A 15757-nucleotide genomic window follows, 5' to 3' on the forward strand; every position below is an offset into this window, starting at 1 on the left:
GACACACGAGGGTGGAACTTCAGAGAAAGTTCCTTTGAGGAGACCAAATGAGAAAGCCTTTCTGTTATGAAGGCGGCAGGTCCAAGCGTGAGAAGTTCCTGTATTGAAGCTCCTGTGCCTTGACTTTGAACATCATCAGTGTGCAGGCAGCTGGTCCTCATCCACTCCTCCTCCCCAGGTACCTTGGGCTGAACTATTTTCCCCCCAAATCTGAAGGGTGGAGCCCCAAGCCCCAACACCTACGAACAGGTCTGTACGTGGAGAGGGGTCTTTAAGGAGGTGATGAGGTAAACGAGGTCACTAGGGTGGGCCCTGCTCCAGTGTGACTGCATCCTCATCAGAAGAGGACGTCAGGATGCAGACCCGCACTGAGGGATGACCTGGGGAGGACACGACCATCCGCTCGCCCAGGGGAGGCGTTGGGAGGGACTGCCCTCCCCCCCTCCTGCCCCCCTGCCCGGATCTCGGACGTCCGGCCTCCAGCGCCAGGGGAGGACGGATGCTGTTGCAGCCACCTGCCCTGGTGTTTGTTAAAGTGGAGTAAAGCAGGCTATCCTGAAGCAAGCCCTGGACATCAGGGTGATGTGGCAAGAGTCCTATGCTAGGACCACATTGGGGGAATTGGTCTCAGTGTCACCCAGAGATTCTGAGCACCTGGTCTCCACGGTCCCATCCCACACGGACAGGCTACTCAGGGTGGCAGGGTGACCTGGCGCTGTGCTCTGTGGGCCGCCGACCACATGCCTGTGTGGCCTGTGACAGGCTGTGTGCCCAGGCTCTGAGCCTCAAAATCCTGCCTGCAGCTGGAGAGTGGGCTGAGTGGGTCTGTCGTGACCCTGCGCCCAGGTCCATGCTGGCTCTTCCCACCACTGAGCTTGCTCACTCTCCTCCCTCCGCCCAAGAACAGTAGCTCGGTTTTCATGGTTATGCAGGGAGTTTAGGTTTGGGTTTGTCACCCCCCATTCTCTCTCTGTCTCTCGTGAATAAATAAATAAAATCTTAAAAAAAATTTTTTTTCCCCTTAGCTGTGTGTGCCAGAAATGTTACCCTTTTTTCTCCTAAGCGTGCCTGAATAGTAGCAGGGTTGGTGTTTTTGTTTGCCAGGCTCGTGCCAAGAATTAAGGCATTTGATTGTGGGCATTGGATGTGTGCAGTGGAAATAATCCCCTTTACTGAGTGCAGCAGGAAGTTGAAATTTGGGCTTTTGTTCGAGGCTTAGGATGGTGGGTATCTTGTAACCCGGGAGGGGGAAGGAGAGTTGAATGGTGAAAATGAGAATGGTCCACGTGGACCTCTGGGGTTCCTGTCTGTACGGAGCACTTGCTCTGGAGCTGCTCACTTGTGTGGGCTCTGCTGTTTCACCTGCTGGCACTCCTGACTTGGGATAAAGACACTTGTTTCTTTGGCTTTTTTTTTTTTTTTTTTTTTTTTTTATTTATGATAGTCACAGAGAGAGAGAGAGAGAGAGGCAGAGACACAGGCAGAGGGAGAAGCAGGCTCCATGCACCAGGAGCCTGATGTGGGATTCGATCCCGGGTCTCCAGGATCGCGCCCTGGGCCAAAGGCAGGCACCAAACCGCTGCGCCACCCAGGGATCCCTTTTTTTTTTTTAATTAGAGACACACAGAGGGAGAGAGAGGCAGAGACACAGGCAGAGGGAGAAGCAGGCTCCATGTAGGGAGCCTGACGTGGGACTCGATCCCAGGTCTCCAGGATCACGCCCCCGGCTGAAGGCAGATGCTAAACCGCTGAGCCACCCAGGGATCCCCTGTTTGGCTTTTTATTTTTTTTTTATTTTTTTAAGATTTTATTTATTTATTCATAGAGGCACAGAGAGAGAGAGAGAGAGAGAGAGAGATAGGCAGAGACACAGGCAGAAGGAGAAGCGGGCTCCATGCAAGTAGCCCAACATGGAACTCGATCCCGGGTCTCCAAGATCACACCCTGGGCTGCAGGTGGCGCTAGACCGCTATGCTGCTGGGGCTGCCCCTGTTTGGCTTTTTATAGTGACAGTTCTTCACAGTTTCACCTGCAATCTAGCATGCCTCCTGTGTGTCCTTACCATTAACTCTGCAGGCCTGTATGCTCTAGAACGTTGCATTTTCCCTCACTGGTGGCCTGGTGGGGATGCAGTTTATGAATCTAATACTTGGACAGACCTATGGGTCACACGTCAGCAAATGTCCCAGGTCCAACTGGCAGGAAACATGTCCCTCTAAATGACTGTTACCGGTTTACTGACTCCTGCGGTATGACAGTGGCTGGAGCTGACCTGCCCTTCGTATGTGGAGGTGAGACCCACGTCAGGCCCTGTGAGAAGTGTCCTCTCCCCCAGGATTGAATCTTCAGTCCCCCTCCTTGGAAGAAGAGTGTACAGTCCACCCCCCAGTATTTGATCCTGAATGTTCTTGAATACAGCTGAGTTGGAAGGATTTTACAGCAAATCCCTGTCCACCCACCACCTAGATTCCACTGTTAACGTTTGCTATGCTTGTTTTATCCCACACACCTGTCTGTCTCTGAACCCACCTGAAAACTTGCCCTGTCTCTCTGATGCGTTTCAGAGTAAGTTACAGACACCATTCTGCTTCCATCTGGGTACCTCAGCATGCTGATCTGTAGCTGCAAATCAATGTTGCTCAGTTTTCTTTTGCTGCAAAATGTATATACAGTCAAACGTACACATCTTAATAGTGTATTAGCTAAATTTTGACAGATGTGTACACCTGTGCAACCCAAAGCCCTGTCAAGAATTAGACTATTGCCATCACCCAGAAAGCCGCTCACGCTTCCTAGGATGTGTGTTCCTTCCCTCGCCACCCTGGCAGCTGCTGCTCTGGTGGTTGGCGCTGTAGGTGAGCTTGTCAGGATTGGTTTCTGTTCGAGAACTTCATACACATGGATTCAAGCAGTACTTTTTTTTTTTTTTAAAGGAGTCTTTTTTTTTTTAAGATCTATTTATTTATTTATTCGAGAGAGAGCAAGAGCATGTACACAGAAGGAGAGGGAGAAGCACATCCCTGGTTAGCAGGGAGCCCGGTGCGGGGCTTGATCCCAGGACCCCAAGATCCTGACTCAAGCTGAGGACTGTCAATGAACCAACTGAGCCTCCTGGGTGCCCCCAGCCAGTACATATTCCCTTTATTCACAGGATTCTGGGATTCACCTGTGATGTCCAGTAGCGGTCTACCGCACGTCTACACCACGGTCTGTTGCCCACTCATCTGGTGTCAGCTGTTGGGTTCTTTCAAATCTTATATTCTCCTGAAAAGCAGTGACCATTTGTGAACGGGTCATTGCTTGGACGTATGTGGCCATTTCTTTGGGGTAAATACCTAGTAATTGAATTGCCATCGATGCGTAGTTACGTACTGAACTTTGTAAGACACCGCTGAACCATTCCCTACCAAATTTTTGTCTGTTGATTCTATCACTTACTGAGAGAGCATTGTTTTGGGTTTCTTTCTCCTTGTAGCTCTGTGCGTTTGGGCTTCAAGTTTGTGTTAAGTACATGCACACTTACGATCGTTCGGTCTTGTGGAAAGGAGTCTCTTTCATTGTGAAACGACTGTTTATTTGTGGTAATATTTCTTGTTTCAAATTGAATTCTGATGCTAATATAGCCACACCACCTAGCTTGCTTTTTATTTTATTTTATTTTATTTTATTTTATTTTATTTTATTTTATTTATTTATTTATTTTTTAAGCAGTGTGTGCTTAACTGCTTTAACTGGGTGATTTCCACAAACTATACAAGAAGTTTCTAACTGTCACAATTCAGTGAAGTACAAAACATGAAGTTATAGGCTGTGGGAAGAGAAGGCAACACCAGCGGTGGCACCTTCCAGTCCTGGTTGGTCTAGGAGTAGGGGGTGGGGAAGGTTTCATTTTCATCTCAAACTGAGCCCCACATTTCAGTGTACAAAAGAATTACTCTGATCAGTATTAAATTGTATTGAAAACAAAATGGAATAAAAAGCGACTACTACTGTATGTTGGGGTGGAAATGGGAGGAAAGAAGGTGTCCTTCAGAGCAGGAGGGGAGAGAGCTGGGGAAAGAAAGGTTCAGTGGCTGTGACCTCCGGTGGTCACGCACACTGCTCCATTTTTACTTTTGGTTTCAGGAAGGTCCGATTTTTCTTCTCTTTCTTCCCCTTTGTATTTGCTTGGAAGCTTCACCAGCTGTCCACACGGCCATCTCTACTTTCCTCAGTTTTTCTGCCACTCCCTTCCTCGTTTGGCTTTTTCTTGAACTTCAATCTCTTCTTCCCTTTGTCACTTCCTTTCATGCATCTCTTTGGCTTCTCTCCTTTCCTTTTATTTTTTTTTAAAGATTTTATTAATTTATTTCTGAGAGACACACAGAGAGAGGCAGAGACCCAGGCAGAGGGAGAAGCAGGCTCCATGCAGGGAGCCCGACATGGGACTCGATCCTGGGACTCCGGGGTCACGCCCTGGGTCGAAGGCAGGCGCTAAACTGCTGAGCCACCTGGACGTCGCCTCTCTCTTTCCTTTTAATTTCCAGCTCAGGAAAGAGTTTCATGGTCTGTTTATATACTGCTTGTTTGAACAGCTCAGGGTCATCCTCCTCCACATTTGTAGGTTTTCCTTCCTTCTTTTTTTTTTTTTTTCCTTCCTTCTTTAATTGCTTTTTTCTCTCTTTCTCAGTGTGTGCCACGTATTCTTTTCCTGCCTGAATTACATCCAGGGCCCTCTTCTTTTGTTCCTGATCCAGTTGCAACTTATAAGCTTTGTCCACAGCTTCAAAAGCCTTTTGTGCTCGATCAGCATCATCTTGGTTTTTGTCGGGGTGTACCAATATGGGTAACTGTTAAAATCTCTTTTTTATTTCTTCATTTGTCACTTCAGGATCTATCCGAATAACCTCAAAAGGGTTCAGATTGAAGTAGGAAGAACCAGGACGGGTCAGTCTTTCAATCTGATTTTTGGATATTAGAACTGAATCTCCCTTTTCTATTTGTTTGACCTCACTGTAGGAGGTCATAAATGCTTCCTTGGTGCTCCCTCTGCCAGCTGAAGTCCCGCTCTCTCCTGGAGCCACCACTTCCCCGCCCCCTTTTTAATGGTTTTGAAACGCTCTTTATTGTCTAGGTGAACAGAAGATAGTGGGATTGTCTTATCTGCTTCTGCATTCATTCTGTTGCTCTGTGTTGTTTTAGTTGAAATGTCCGAAGAAAATCTGGCCTCACACAGCCCTGTAGCTAGAAAAGGGACAAGTGTTATTTTGTTTTATTTATTTTTAAATTAATAAATTTAAATTAATTTAATTTAATTTATGAGAGACACAGAGAGAGGCAGAGACATAGGTAGTGAGAGGAGAAGCAGGCTCCATGCAGGGAGCCCAATGTGGGACTTGATCCCAGGACCCCGGGGTCACACCCTGAGCCGAAGGCAGATGCTCAACTGCTGAGCCACTCAGGCATCCCAAATGTTTTCAAATATCCTTGCTCACATGGCACATTACCAGACTGTTGAATACCTGCCACACCTATAGATGAAAATGATATTTGCTAATAATTTGGGTTTTTCTTTTTTAATATTTTATTTATTTATTCATGAGAGACACAGAGAGAGGCAGAGACTCGACCCCAGGACCCTGGGATCATGACCTGAGCCAAAGGCAGACACTCAACCACTGAGCCACCAGGTGCTGTCTTTCTTTCTTCCTTTCTTTCTTTCTTTCTTTCTTTCTTTCTTTCTTTCTTTCTTTCTTTCTTTCTTTCTTTCTTTCTTTCTTTCTTCTTTCTTTCTAAAAGATTTCACTCATTTATTTGAGACAAAGAGAGAAAAAACACAAATGGGGAATAGGGGTAGGGAGGGGTAGCAGGAAAGGGAGAAGCAGGCTCCTCACTGAGCAGGGAGCCTGAAATGGGGCTCAATCCCAAAACCCTGAGATCATGACCTAAGCCGAAGGCAGATGCTCAAACCACTTAGCCACCCAGGTGCATCTGGGTTTTATTTTACAAAATGAACTTAAAAAAATTTTTTTACTAAAAAATACATTTACAGCTCAAAAATAGGAAAATATATTCAAGAAATGAATGTGAAATGAAAATGAAAAAATATGAAAAAATCCTGTCTGCCAGAAACAATTCTTGTTAGAGCTTTTCAGATTACTTTCCTATGTGTGTATACTTTTTTGTGTGCATACAGTTTTATTTTCTTGGTTTCATTTATTGCAAACACTTGTTTAATGCCCACTTGGTACAGTGCTTTCTGGGGAGTTGTCACCGCCTTCCCGAAACTCCTTCATCTTTAGGGGGCTCTTAGTGCCACAGGATAGACTGAGTGCTGTGACAAGGAGCACAGGGCAGTGGGTCAGGATGTGCACTTTGCAGAGTGCGTGGATTTTCTGAAGGGCCCTCTGTCCCCATCCCCTTGTCACTCAAACTCTGTCCTGTGGTTCTGTTGTTCCTGGAGAAGTAGGGCCCTGGCTGGCCCTGCTGGGCTGCTCCTTGTTGCCGGCATGGGTTTCTGTAAGTACACCTGGCATGTGTAGAGACACAGTGATGGAGCACACCTTTGAGGTAAGTGTCAGGAACAGTGTGGTTTATCCTGGAAGGAGGTTGAAGAGTCAGGGTAACTGGTGACGGAGATCCCTTACGAAGATGGTTGTGTTTCAGTGCCTGTTTTTTTTTTTTTTTTTTTTTTAATTTTTTATTTATTTATGATAGTCACAGAGAGAGAGAGAGAGAGAGAGAGAGAGGCAGAGGGAGAAGCAGGCTCCATGCACCGGGAGCCCGACGTGGGATTCGATCCCGGGTCTCCAGGATCGCGCCCTGGGCCAAAGGCAGGCGCCAAACCGCTGCGCCACCCAGGGATCCCTACAGTGCCTGTTATACAGACATTTGTTCCCCTACTTCTGGGGCAACCCCTCTGCATCTACTTAGAGCACTCTCACAAGTTTATTCTAGAGCTGGAATTTTGCTGTAATTGCCAGGGGCAGAAAACCCCGTGGCAGCACGCCGTGTCAGTGGTATCTTGTCACCTGGTGTACGCAGAGGAGGCAGGCCACATCCACGAATCTCCTAGAGCTCCCTGCTTGGGAATCCTCATTTCCAGAGCTCCTCCCATGTGTTGGGAGCCTCCATGTCCTAAGGAACTTGTGCGTGGCTCCCTGGTGCCACAGCGTTTTGGGAGGGGGGGCGCGATGGGACCATTGCAGGGGTACTGGATGCCCTGTCTGCCCCGTGTCCCCAGTACTGCGTCCGGCGGGGGCTCATCAGGGCCTCACCTCCCTCTGTCTTCCTCCGCGGCCGGGTCTGGTCACAGGAGGAGGGGGCGCCTCTGATGGTCTTCTGTTGGTTTTTGCATCCACTTCACTGCTCCGTTTCCCTGATCCCCAGGCCCCCTGTTCTTTCACATCTCGCCTTTGTTGGCCAACATCCTTACCTATATGATGCCGATCCTTCTGTTCATGTTCTTGTAAGATGCGTGTTGTTTTCATGCCGCTTTACAGATCTTTGTATTTTGAAATAATTTCACACTTAAGAGCTGCAGGAGTAGAACCAGGAGCTCCAGTGTGCCCTCAGCCGAATTCACGAGCAGGTGGCGTCCTTGGCAGAAGCAGAGTGGCATGTGCGCAGCCCACCCCGACTCTTGGCACGGCTGGGTGTCTGTGCGGGTCCCCCTGGCTTCTGTCACACTGCACCACACGCTCACCAAGGTGCAGCAGGTTGTAAAGGGCTCCCCTGTTGACCACCCCATCCCGTCGCTCTCTGGTCGCCTGTCCCAGGAGGCCAGGCCCTGGGGGAGGTGCCATTGGCCTTGCAGCAGCCGTGCTCCCCGGAGGGGCCGTCATGTCATCCTGTGGGAGGAGCCCGCGGGGCACCCCGGGTTGTGACGTCGGGCCTGGCGCTGTGGACCCTCACGATCCCTGGTGCAGGTGGCTCCGGGCTCCTGTAGGAGGGGCGCAGCCCTGCGGAGCCAGCGGTGCCTGTGGGGTCCAGCCCCGTGCCTCCTCTGTGTGTGGGAGACGCTTGTCCTTCCGGGGAAGTGCCCGTTCCCTCTCCTGTTGGGCTTCCCTTATGGGAATGCAGTTTGGGGGACCCCATCAGAATTGTGAAATGCACCCTGCTTTTAATTCTGGGGGCCCCCTCCTGTTCCCTCCAGGGCCCCCCGCTCATCATGCTCCCTGTTGGTGTCTGTGTGTGTGGCTTGGGTGCTGGCTGCCATCCTGCCCAGCGCCCGGGCAGCTCTTGGGGCAGAAGCGGGGACCAGGTAGGTTCTGGGGCATCCTGCGCTTCGGATGGGCCTGTTGCCGTGGGCTTGGCCTCACTGCCACCTGAACGGCCTTCTGGGGAGGTGGCTGCACACGTTCAGCTGCCCTGGGAGGAAGTAACCAAAGGCCCAGGTGAGGATGCAGGAGGCTGTGTATCCGGCTTGTTGGCGGCTCTGGGGCCAGGTGTGCCTGGCTCTGCAGCACCGTCCAAATGGCTCTCAGATGGCCGGGGGAGCGGGGCCTCGGGCTCCGCCCATGTCCCCATCCACCCTTTAGACGGTGTGCGTGCAGAAGGGACAGGTGACCCTGTAGGGGTTCTGTGGAAGCCATCAGTTGGCAGGGCTCCGCGCAGGATGGCTTCGTGTGGTGGCCGGTGAGCTCGGGGTGGGCGCCCATGGCCGGGCGGGAGGGGGCAGGCAGGCCGATTCAGTGCCAGGTGCTGCGGGGCCCTGCTGTTCGCGGGGGCCCGGCCGTGGGCGTACATCGGGCCTGTCTAGGGGGCCGGCCGCTCTCAGCTGTGCGCTCGATGCCCGAGCATCTCCTGCTTACTGTGCCCGTGGAAACGGCCAGTGCAGATGTTGCACAGCCGGCATTCTAGTCAGCAGAGGGGCTGCTGGGGGCGCGGGGCGTGGGGGCCGACTGCACACCACAGCTCCTACACCCGGTGCGGTCAGGCTCGGCCGTCGTCTCCTCTGCCACCCTGTCAGCCGCACCCCAAGCCAGCTGTGCGTGTCCCTGGTTCTGGGGACAGGTGCGTGCTCTAGGGCTACAGTGAGCAGAAACATCTGAAATTGTAGGAGACAACTTCCTGAGCCACAGAAACACAGGCTAGAAGAAGTGGAGAGACGTCTTGTGTTTGGATGGCATGGTGGCCTGGTGACGGCGTCTCTTCCCCGTGAAAGTGCCACAGACGTCTTCTCTGGAACAGACTCCTTGAGTGGAAGCTCACCTGACTTGGGAGTAAGTGAGAATAGCCCAGAAACCCTCTGGAAAGAAGAAGAGCGATGTGGGAACAAGTGCAGCAGAATAGGCGGTGGGGCCGCACCTCTGCTGGACTCTGTGGGGTTGTCCTGCGATGAGCTGCAGGAGCAGAAGGGAAAGTCAGCTGGAAGCCCCACTCTTCGGGGAACCGAGTGCTGGAGAGTGGTGCGGGGTACCTGGGTCACCGTCTAAAAAAACGATAAAATAGATCCATCCTTCGTACCGTACACCAGGATGAGCAACCAGTGGCTCAGATATTTAGATAAAAACAAAGCAAATCATTCAGCCGTAAAAAAAAAAAAAAAAAAAAAGACCAAAAGACCCAATGACATAAGCATAAGTAAAGTAAAAAGACAAACCAAGAAAACATTATCTGGACCTTATAAAACACAAGGTAAATATTTCCTGAATTAGATGCTTCTAAAAAGAGGAAAAAAATGGCTAGGGGCTGAGAGGAGAGACACAGGCAAGAGAGGGGGACAGACGGACACAGAAAGAGAAACACAAATGGTTTTTAAAAACGTGTGAAAAGGGGTGCCGGGTGGGCTCAGCTGTTTAGCGCTGCCTTTGGCCTGGAGCATGATCCTGGGGACCCGGGATCGAGTCCCACATCGGGCTCCCTGCATGGAGCCTGCTTCTCCCTCTGCCTGTGTCTCTGCCTCTCTCTCTCTGTGTCGCTCATGAATAAATAAATAAAATCTTTGGGAAAAAATGTGTGAAAATGGAAGTCAGACTCCTGAATAACAAGAGAAATGCAAATTCAGACTACTTGGGGCCACTGCCCTCTCCCCCCCTTCCCCCAAGGCCAGCAGAAACCCTGGAGTTGGTTAGGCATGAGGGAAGGGGACCTGCACAAACCCTGATAAAGGCAATGCCTGGCTCACCTGGTACATTGACTGACCTAGCATCCCACTTCCCACCTGGTGTGTCGACTGACACAGCATCCTGCTTCCAAAGACCTACTCCAAGGACACTTTGGCAAAAACCGGATGTGGTTTGTGCACCAGGCTGTGCATTGTGGCCCTACTCTTTGGAACGAGGTGCAGATTCTTCAAGCTGTGCTATCCCCACATAATGGGTTTTGGGGCAGCATGGCCAGCCAGAGGGGTCCCCTGAGCCCAGTGAGTGGGCGCCTGGACATGCACTTGCAGCCATTCACTCTGATAATTTTTATACAGTTACCTGGAGGCAAGGAGGGTATGACCTCTGAGCATAGGCCTTGTGACTAAAACTATCTTCTGTTCTATACTATTATAAATTAAATAAAAGCTTCTTAAAATGTCACTTAAAAATGGAAAGCAGGGGGCAGCCCCGGTGGCTCTGTGGTTTGGCGCCGCCTTCAGCCTAGCACATGATCCTGGAGACCCAGGATAGAGTCCCACGTCGGGCTCCCTGCATGGAGCCTGTTTCTCCCTCTGCCTGTGTCTCTGCCTCTCTCTCTGTGTGTCTCTCATGAATAAATAAATTAAATTTATTTTTTTTTAAAAAAGGAAAGCAGGGACGTCTGGGTGGCTCAGTGGTTGAGCGTCTGCCTTTGGCTCATGGTGCAATCCAGGGGTCCTGGGATCAAGTCCCACATCGGGCTCCCTGCATGGAGCCTGCTTCTCCCTCTGCCTGTGTCTCTGCCTCTCTCTGTGTGTGTCTCATGGATAAGTAAATAAAATCTTAAAAAAAAAAAAAAGAAAGCAAAATATGTATTAAAAATGGCATAAAGCCACAAAAAGTCATTAACCCCTCCAAGAAAAGATATTTCAAGTGCTGAAATCATAGATATGTGACAGCAGACCCCCAGTGGGATATATGTGGAGGATAAGAGCTAGAGAAGAGCCCCAAATAATTTTTTTTCAGTAATCATACCAGTAATAATACTGGTGGTGTCATTTTGCAACCATCACGTGTGTTTCAGGGTACAGGGGCAGTGTTGTTCTGTTAGCATCCATGCACACGAACTTCCAGGCCAGGGCACAGGCTTGGGCACACCAGAGGGGCCAATCCATAACCCTGTATCCCAGGTCGGATTGGAAACGGCACTCTGAAGTCTTCTCAGCACAGAAGCTTATGTCCTTATTCTGAAATTTCCTGGAGATACGTGCCACTGAGCATCCGTAGTGGCCATGGGACCTGAGACAGCCTTTTCCTCCAGAGGCGGCTGCTCCTTGGTCTGAGCTGTCCCTCTCCTGAGCTATCCCAGGTCTGAGCTGTCCCCTGCCAGAGCTGTCCCTCATCTGAGCTGCCCCCCAGCTATCTCCCGTCCATTCTGTCCCCCCAAGCTGTCCCCTTTCAGCTGTTCCCCTGTCTGAGCTGCCCCCCAGCTGTCCGTTCTGTCCCCCTTGAGCTGTCACCTGTCCGTTCTGTCCTCCCTGAGCTGTCCCCATGTCTGAGCTGCCCCCCCCAACCGTCCCCCGTCCATTCTGTCTCCCCCGAGCTGTCCCCCTGTTTGAGCTGTCCTCTGCCCTTGGCCAGATGTGGAGGCATCTGAGCGTCTGTAAGGCGACAGTGTGGATGGTTCCTGTTCACCAGGACGATTGTTAAGGAGGGTGTTCTGCACCAGCTGTGACCGGAGAGTAGGGGGGAGGTTGGACTTGGCTCTTCCGATGGAGCTGAGGACATGCGTGGGAGAGGCTGACGCGGGGCCTGCAGGTGAGACACTGCCTGCTCATGGGAAGTTTGTGCTGAGCCTGCTTTATTTGGGGAGTTGGGCGCCGGGTTTGTGTGCCAGTGTTGTGAGCCATAGAGGCCTTAGACCCCTGGTTGGAACTGGCATCCACCTTCCTCTTCCCACCTGCTCTCCTTTCCTTCTTTTTCTTTTAATCTTGTTTGTTTTGTCAGTTGATTTTCTTTAAAAAAACAAACTCCTTAGGGTCAGGTTATGTTTGGCACCTGTTCCCGAGTAGAATATTTCTTTTTTATTTCTTAATTTTTATTGGAGTCAATTACACATAGTCTTTGTGACTTTGATTACGTTTTACTTTATTTTATTTTACACCCGTACTGGGGCTCAAACTCAACCCTGAGCTCATGAGTCACATGCTCCACAGATGCAGCCAGCCCCCCAGTGGAGGATATTTCTTTTTCTTTTTTTTTTTTGAGATTAATTATTTATTTATTCATGAGTGACAGAGAGAGAGAGAGGCAGAGATGCAGGCACAGGGAGAAGCAGGCCCCATGCAGGGAGCCCGACGCAGGACTCGATCCCAGGTCTCCAGGATCACGCCCTGGGCCAAAGGCGGTGCTAAACCGCTGAGCCACCCGGGCTACCCAGATATTTCTTTTTGACATCTTAATTTTAAGTGTACTCAAGGGGGTGGGAAGCAACCTTCCCTCCTGGGTGCAGCATCTGTAGCTGGAAGGGGGTGCCAGTCTTCCTGGGTCACCCTGCCCCCATGCAGACTGGAGCTGTGGACCCCAGAGCTGAGGATCCCTGAGGAGGGGGCTGCGGAGGGGGCTGAGCTTGACCCCTGCTTCCCACCCCCTGGTACCACATGGACCACGAGCAGCTCCCGGGGTGGGGGCTGCTGGCCACCCAAGCCATCAGGAACCAGGATCATGTGTAAGAACCAGAAGACACAAGGTGACATGAAAGAAGATCCTATTGGATTCATTTCAAATTAGTATTCTCAGTTTGAATTCATGATGTCTCCTTTTATTTATTTTTTTATTTTAAATTAATATTATTTATTTATTCATATCAGAGACACAGGCAGAGGGAGAAGCAGGCTCCCTGCGGGGAGCCTGATGCGGGACTCGATCCCACAACCCCAGGATCACTCCCTGAGCCAAAGACAGATGCTCCACCACTGAGCCACCCAGTGCCCCACAATGTCTCTATTTAAAAGCACACCTTGGTATCCCTGGGTGGCCCAGCGGTTTGGCGCCTGCCTTTGGCCCAGGGCGCGATCCTGGAGACCCGGGGTCAAATCCCACGTCGGGCTCCCAGTGCATGGAGCCTGCTTCTCCCTCTGCCTATGTCTCTGCCTCTCTCTCTCTCTCTCTGTGTGACTATCATAAATAAATAAAAATTTAAAAAAATTTAAAACACACCTTTCTTTGGTGCACACACACCTGGAAGCATGACAGCCCGTTCGTGATGAGCACACCTGGTGCCTCAGGTTGGTCTCTGCTCTGTACCCAATGCGTGATCCAGCTGAGCAGGAAAATGTCCTTTCTGCTGCAGGGTCTGTCCTTCTGGGGAGATGTCCGTCTTGTTCTGTCTGGTGTTCAGACCCAGGTGTTCTGCTATCACACGGGGGTAGTGTGTCTGTGTCTTGACCAACTTTGGGTCTGTAGAGCTTTTTTTTCCCCCGTATTTATTTATTTTAAGTAATGTCTGCATCCAACATGGGGCTCGAGCTCACAACCCTGAGATCAAGAGTTGTATGCTCCACCGGCTGAACCAGCCAGGCACCTCGATTTTCTAGAGTTTTAATACTTTTCTTTTTTCTTTGAAAGGAACCAAGCTTTTTTTTTTTTTTAATTGGAGTTCAATTTGCCAACATTTAGCATAACACCCAGTGCTCATCCCACCAAGTGCCCCCCTCAGTGCCCATCACCCAGTCACCCCCACCCCCTGCCCACCTCCCTTTCCACTACCCCTTGTTCATTTACCAGAGTTAGGGGTCGCTTGTGGTTTGTCACCCTCACTGATATTTTCATTCATTTTCTCTCCTTTCCCCTTTATTCCCTTTCACTAATTTTTTTTATTATTTTATTATTTTTTTTATTTTTATTTTTTTAATTTTTTTTTCAATTTTTATTTATTTATGATAGTCACAAACACAGAGAGAGAGAGAGAGAGAGAGAGAGGCAGAGACATAGGCAGAGGGAGAAGCAGGCTCCATGCACCGGGAGCCCGACGTGGGATTCAATCCCGGGTCTCCAGGATCGCGCCCTGGGCCAAAGGCAGGCGCCAAACCGCTGCGCCACGCAGGGATCCCTAATTTTTTTTTTTTTAATTTATGATAGTCACACAGAGAAAGAGGCAGAGACACAGGCAGAGGGAGAAGCAGGCTCCATGCACTGGGAGCCCGACGTGGGACTCAATCCCGGGTCTCCAGGATCACGCCCTGGGCCAAAGGCAGGCGCCAAACCACTGCGCCACCCAGGGATCCCCCCTTTCACTAATTTTTATATTCCCCGAATGAATGAGACCATATAATGTTTGTCCTTCTCCGATTGACTTCTTTCACTCAGCATAATACCCTCCAGGTCCACCCACCTCGAAGCAAATGGTGGGTATTTGTCGTTTTTAATGGCTGAGTAATATCCCATTGCATACATAGACCACAGCTTCTTTATCCATTCATCTTTCTTTTTTTTTTTTTTTTTCCCATTCATCTTTCGATGGACACCGAAGGTACCAAGCTTTCATCATCAAGATAGAACTTCTAGGGTCTTCAGCACATAACTTATGTAATGGACTCTTCCTTTCTGTTTTCTTTTGGCGCCTCCTCTGTTTTGTTTCTTTAAAGATTTTATTTATTTGAGAGAGAGAGCAAGCAGGAGAGAAAACGGGCAGGGGTGGGACAGAGGGAGAGGGAGAAGCAGACTCCCCACTGAGCAGGGAACCCGACCTGGGACTCGACCCCAGGACCCCAGGATCATGCCCTGAGCCCAGGGCAGAAGCTCAACCACTGAGCCCCCCACGTGCCGCCTCTCTTCTATTTTGACTTGGACCCATTGCTGTATTGGCTCAGTGTGTGACTCACCCTGTGACTTAGGTCGTCGTGTCCCTGGAGTCCACATCTTTTTCTCCTCTGGACACTTTTTCTTTTGCTGGTAGTACATCCTCTAGTATGTTTTTCAAACAGTTTTCGGGTATAAACATGCCAAGGCACTTTAAGTATGGACATAACATTATTTTCCTGAACTTGGATAGTTTGGCTTCATATAAACTGGTAGGTTCAAAATTATTCCAAAGCTTTATGGGGGTGCTGCTCTGATCTCGTTCCAGGACAGGAGGCCTTTATGTCTGCTCTCGGACCCTGTAGGAGGCTGAGTCGGCATGTCTGGGGTCCGTCTGTCCAGTCGGCCTTGGTACGAAGCCATTTCCGCCCATAGAGCACGTCTTTCATCGCTGTCTCCAGAATGAAGGTCACCAAGAGATTTTGTGGGTCTGGCTTCTGTGGCCTGTGGCGTGTGTTCCAGGACAGGGCGAGCAAAGTTTTCATGTGAAAGGGCAAGGTAGCAACTGTTGGGTCTGCTGGCCCAGGGCTGGAATCTGGGACATTGGGAGGTGCTCTGGAAGCAGAGAGGAAGCACATTTCCATGACATTTTCCCAGGTGGAGGGCATGACCTGACAACCAGTAAGTTTGTGACATGGCCCTGCCGGGAATGGGGTGGGGGGTTGTTGCAGGGGCTGGCGCGGTGTGTGGGGTTGGGTTAGCGCTGTAGGCATCCTGGCCAGAACATCTGTCTGTAGGAGGTCTTGGCAGTGGGCTGCGTCCCAGGCCCGGTGTGGTTTCAGCCACACCGTGTCAGCATCGGCCTTCTCCTGGCACCCGCATCTCCATGCTCACACCTGTCATTCCGCAGG

The 15757-nt window shown here is 50.4% G+C and overlaps 1 protein-coding gene and 1 pseudogene across 3 annotated transcripts in view; one reads left to right on the forward strand and one right to left on the reverse strand.

The window, feature by feature from the left end:
* CCM2 (CCM2 scaffold protein) overlaps window positions 1-15757 on the forward strand; it is a 45381-nt gene that overhangs the window by 6493 nt on the left and 23131 nt on the right. The window lies entirely within an intron of this gene.
* On the reverse strand, window positions 4386-7823 carry LOC140605369 (dnaJ homolog subfamily C member 8 pseudogene; annotated as a pseudogene).

The sequence above is a fragment of the Canis lupus genome, chromosome 15 (genome assembly GCF_048164855.1).
Source record: "Canis lupus baileyi chromosome 15, mCanLup2.hap1, whole genome shotgun sequence".
NCBI lineage: Eukaryota > Metazoa > Chordata > Mammalia > Carnivora > Canidae > Canis > Canis lupus.